The 6,000-nt window shown below is 39.5% G+C and overlaps 1 pseudogene; it reads left to right on the plus strand.

Moving 5' to 3' along the window:
* The window catches only part of LOC105982915, a 33,573-nt pseudogene that overhangs the window by 22,346 nt on the left and 5,227 nt on the right, over positions 1-6,000 (plus strand).

The raw sequence follows: 6,000 nt of genomic DNA on the forward strand, positions 1-6,000 counted from the left end.
ATAAGGTATCTCTAGAGACAGTTATGTGACTCTCAAGATCATTGGACAGCCCATGAACCATATTCTTCCCCAGGCTCAATCGGGCTTCATGCATTATGTATTAGCCCTTCTTATTGGCTGGACAATCTAGATAGCGTACACCTCTGTTGTACAATTGGTCTGGGGTTCACCTGCAACTTCATGTGCAATTTTGGGCAATTGCCCAAGTGCTGGCAAGTGTAACTTCTCAAGGCCATATTGAATAATGCAGAACCTCTGTTCAAAGGAGCTTTTGGTCCTGAATTGCCTATCCACTCTTTTTTCTACTCTCAAGTTCAGGGGCAGTTTAGAAATCCTAGAAATGTACAAAGATCCAAATAAGAAAGAATCCCCAAAATGTTCAGACCTAAAGACTAGGTGTGCAGTTTCATACCTATGTAGGACATAGCTAGGAGCTACATGGAAGACCAAGGGCAGAAGAACTGAACTTGATCCAGAAACCGGTGTCAACAAACAAGTCATACACGGGGGCTCATGTCTGCCCTTCTACCTGCTTGGCAGGGATAGGTGGGACTTATCCTTGCAAACAGGGCAACCCTCAAATGGAAGAAACAGCTCAAAGAAAGAAAACCAAAACTGAACCACTGAAAGTGTGGTTCAAGTGGTAGAGAGTTTCTCTAGCAAGTTCAAGGCTCTGAGTTCAAAAGCTAGAACCACCACAAGAAAAAAATAAAACTCAACCTCATCTAAAAGTTGGTTTGTTTCAAAGGATCATAGGTTCACAGTGTGGAGTCTAAGACAAATTTGCAAGGGATGGAAGAAGAACAAAACAACACTTAACATTAGACTTACTATTCATTCAAATACATCAAGTTGTTTCCAAGAACTGGACCCTGACTGAGAAATAACGTCCCTCATATGCTTTACGACACATCATAGAAATCCTCTGTTCTGATCGCTAAGGAGTCCCTTGTTATCTTCCCCAAAGTTTCCTTTCTTTCTTCAGAATGAGCTGTTTAGCAAGTCTCAGTCCTTCTCCAATCACATCAGAGGATTTCTACTGGGATCAACTACAGGCTTTCTCTTCCTCATCCACAATCATTGCGATGTCAGCTGCCTCTTCTTGTCTAGGCCAGAATATGGAGAAAGCAGTTGTTGAAGGAGCAGCTATAGAAGTGTCTGTAGCTAGAAGGGAGGGTGAAAGGCTCCTGGCAGTTCTGCATGCAGAAACACTGCTCTTAGAGTGTTGTTACCCTAATGTTTTGGGCCAGCCTATGTCTCCTCAGTCTCTAAGCTATACAACAGATATAAACAGGTCATGAATTCTACTCCTCCTTTCAGCCATGGAGCTGTATGGGAATTCTGAAACAGGATGTTTGATTAACCCCAACAATGAAGCCACACTATATTCAAGTGGTCAAGGTGAAATCAAAGTAACGTTTATTTATATCTCACTACCTCTATCTCTTTAGCACTGTGTGACAGAAAAATGGAAAGGTCTGTTACTCAGATACTGAAGGAGAATTGCAAGAAAGAGTGCATGATTGTCTCTTGGTATCCTAGATGATTAGTTCCAGAACCCACCCAAATAGCAAAATTCCAGAGTGCTCAAGTTGCCTGTGCAAAATTACAGTGTGCTTCTAGTTAGTCTATGCATATCCTCTCGCATATTTTAAATCTTCTCCAGATTATCTGTTCCCAGCACATAATTAATTTGGCAGTTGGTTGGATCTAGATGTAGCCTTCCATGGTTAGGGGAGTGACTGTAATTTAACATCATTTGGAGCTAGGTATAGAAAATAGAGTTACACAAAAACATGCATACAATATGATTCCAATTCTATCAATTTCAACTTATATATATGGCAAGAAAAAGAGTATCATCTCATGTCTAGCTTGTTACTATCTCTGGGCATTTTAACTTTGGATGACTTTGTCAGATTTTCAAAATTCTGCTGCTATCATAATTTTTTTGGTCTGTCATGGGACTTGAACTCAACCTGGGCGCTGTCCCTGAGCTTGTCAGCTCAAGGCTAGCACTCTACCACTTGAGCCACAGTGGCACTTCCAGCTTTTTCTGCTTATGTGGTGCTGAGGAATCGAACCCAGGGCCTCATGCATGCTAGGCAAGCACTTTACCACTGAGCCACCTTCCTAGTACATGTCATAATGTTTTATTATGAAAATGGAACCAATGATCTAAAATAATAAATGAATGAAATAAAAAGAGATCAAACAGACCATGTCCCCTATGCCTCTACTTAGCAGTCAAGGGTTTCCATATTGGAAAGTTTATTTTAAAGGTTTTATATTATGCATTAGTTTTAGGGTGTGGATACCGTGATATTTTCATACCTACAATACAGACTCCAATTAAACTCATTTGCTTTATCTCTGTTCTTCATCCTCACTCCCCCATCCTTCTTAAGCCAATTTCAATATGTTTCATTATTCCAGTTTCATACATGCTTACAGAATCTGTCAGCCATGTAAACCCTCATTGACCCTATTCACTCACCCTCCACCTTCTTGCTACTCTCCCCCAAATAACTTATTTTACTTTATTGTGATTCACTTTTTATTTGGCATATATTAATTATAAAATGGTTCAATAGAATTATAATTAAAATATTAATCATACCATAATAATCCATATATGCATAGATCGTAACTAAGGCTAAATTTACATGTATCTCTCTTTCCTCCCATACCTCCCCCAACTCAAAGAGTTTTCAGTGAGTTTCCTTCTATCATCTTCATACATAGACATCATGTATTTTGCTGTTGTTAATTCTGCATCATTCCTTTTCCCTCTCTCCTTCCCCTTCATCATTAACAATGCTATTTTTTTCTTATCAGTTAAGGCTTTTCATATTATGATTCTAATTATCATTCCAGTCTTGTCTTACAAATATGCCAAACTGAACTTCTCACTTTAAAGAACAGGAAACCTCTAGCTAAGGCACTCTAAACAGACAGGAAAAAAATGAGAAAAATGCACTGACAATTTTATGTGATTTTTCACAGTCATACAAATTGACATTCAGTATTTAACTCAAAAAGGCTTCTGTTTATGTATACAGGACTTGGCAAGCTCATCTCATTAACGAAAGTTTGAGCTCTAAGTATTTTATGTTAAAGGAAAAGCGCATCGTGGAATTATTGAATGACTTTTCTACACAATTTCTATTTTCTCAGAAGTTGTTTCATTAACCAAGACTCTCACCAGTGGCTCTCTTTGCACCTTGGATTTTACTAGGCCTCACACCAATCATCAGTTGTGTAAAGCAATACCTCAAGGCTCAAGTAGAGTGCCCCAACAGCTAGCCATAATCCCCCTTCCTTGAAACCCTACAGCACTTTGCATCCCTCATATTTTCTGAGAGTTCTTTCCACTACATTGCAGGGTAAGAGAAAACTTGTGGAGGGCAAGGGGCTACCTTCTCTCTTCTCTCTTCATCACACAGCGGCTCGCACAGAATCCATAAATAGGCATTTAAGAAAGACTAGGAGTTTTTACCATGCAGATCAAGTCCCTTGGAAATGTTCCAAGAAGCACAGAAGACTCCTCTGTGTGAAGGAAATGGAGCAGTGGAGGCCATGGAAGAATAGGAGGAGACCATCAAAACCATTTTTACCTTTCACACACACACATAAAGTTTTCCTTCCACAGTATTTAACCTTCTTCACAATTTTGCCTCAGGCTCCACCAAAGGTAATGTGAGCAGAAGAAAAGGAGGCCTGAAATTGCAATCGATTCCTAACACACTAACTGGAAATTACTCTATTCACTGCAAATAACAAGAAAGAATTGCCAGGACCCAAGTAAAGCAATGTTACTACTTCCTCTTCCTAGAAATAAAGTAACCAAGAGTTATAATAGGCACAAACACAGAAAGGAAGGAAAGAATGCATTGCTTTTTTCAAGTTCAAATGCATTTTTTTCCTGGATGGGAGCTTGGGGAAAGTAGTAAGCTATCAGAAAAATACATGTGATGTCTTCCATATAATCACATATAATGTACATGAGTATAAATGTGTGTAATATGTGAGTGTATGTAACATATATGGGTATCTATTTGAATATACACATGTATAGATACGTATGCATATGGGCATATATACATACAGCCCTCGTTTTTATTGGTATATTTCTACAGCAGCTCAGGAAGTGGGATTTAAAGACAGATGAAGTCAATAGGTTTACTGAGTTTGACTTGTGCTACAGGGTGTTGCTGCCAACCACAGCTGGGTTATTATGAGGGTTCAGTATTATTTCATTCAAGCTTGACATGAGGTTTCTGGAGGGAAATTCAAGATTTAATTTATCTCTCTATTCCAAACTTTTATATTGGGAAAAAGCAAAACATCCCAGAAAGACATAAAAGGAGTGCACTCTAATCATTCAAATATTTTGCTCCCCTTGTACTTTATTAAAAATTTACATTACCTTTTACACAGAATCAAATCCTATTCCAGAAGTACAGAGCCAAGAGCTGGTTCCTCTGTAAAGTCATCTTTGGTACGTTAGTGGTATTGGGGATTCGGGACCTTGTGTTTAGTGGGCAAGTGCTTTGCCCCTTGAATCATACCCTTAGCCCTTTTTACTTTAGTGGCATTCTGGATGTGCTATTTGCCCTCAGATGGCTGAGGAATATAATCTTACCAATGCCCTCTGCATAGGTCAGATTGCAGATGTGTACCATGGGCATGCCCAGTTTATTTCTTGAAGTGAGAAACTTACTAATTTTTGCCTGAACTGATCGCAAATTTCAGTCCTTCTGTTCTTCCTCCTTATGGTGGCTGGGTTTACAGACATGAAGTATTATGCCTGCCTCTGTCTGTAAACTTCCTTTCTATGTTCTGTAGATCCTTAATGGCAAATTTTCATGAAGCCTTTGAAATTTTGAATAGTATTGAAGTGGGTCAATGTCTCTCTGATTATGGGCCCTGGGGTAACACATTACAGATGGTTAGAGTGAAGTTCCTTGGATACACCAAACAAGTATATGGCCTTATACAGATGTTTTTCAAAATACAAGCTTCTATATTCTAACTCTGGATCGAGACTAAAATCAAGCAAGAGCTTACTGACTAACAGGCATGAAAGCCAATACTATGTTTGACAACTGTTTTATGCAAAGAGAAAACAACAACACCTGTCTTTTGCATATCCTCTTTCAAGAGACCAGGGACTAGTGATAGCTCAAATCTACCTCCTTGACAAGTTTGTAGCAGAGGAATTTTTAGATTGAGAGGGGAGGTTTCCTCTTGATTGGATGATGGCGGGGGGGGGGGCAGTGTTGGGATTAGTTAGTTAGTTTAGTTTAATTTGTTTTGTGCTGGTACTGGGGCTTAAACTCTGGCCTAGGCATTCTCCCTGAGCTCTTGGGCTCAAGGCTAGCATTCTACTGCTTGAGCTACTTCTGGGTTTTTGATGGCTAATTGGAGAGAAGAGTCTAGTGGGCTTTTCTCCCCTGGCTGGTATTTAACCATGTTCCTCAAATGCAAGCCTTCTGAGTAGTTAAGATTACCAGAATGAGACCCCAGCCTTGACAAGTGTAAATGGTCTTTGTGCCTCTCCATAGAGCATGTGTCCATGGCTTCTGTTGTCCGGCATTCTTCCCCACTCTTGAAATGTTGGTCTAAACTGCCCTTGCATAAGTCCTTTTTCCAGAAAGATAGCTTAAGGACAAAGCAATTTAACAAATTTAGATCTGGGTGTGTGCAGGCATAGTCTACTTTCAAAATCATTTCACTTAATTAGCAAAAGGTTCAAATTGTATCACTTAATTTCTTTTCCCAAAGGTATTGTACCAATAAATAAATGTAGTGGATCTGTAGACATCAGTGTTTGCAACAGAAAGATATGTGGCCAAATATGTTACAGGACAAGTTCCACCCATGTCAAATGGAACAATGTTAGGGAGATTTAAAGGAAAAGGAAGGATACTCTCTCTCTCTCTCTCTCTCTCTCTCTCTCTCTCTGTGTCTCCCTCCCATCCCTCCCTCCCTCCCTCC

Source organism: Dipodomys ordii, unplaced genomic scaffold (assembly GCF_000151885.1).
Source record: "Dipodomys ordii isolate 6190 unplaced genomic scaffold, Dord_2.0 Scaffold18, whole genome shotgun sequence".
NCBI lineage: Eukaryota > Metazoa > Chordata > Mammalia > Rodentia > Heteromyidae > Dipodomys > Dipodomys ordii.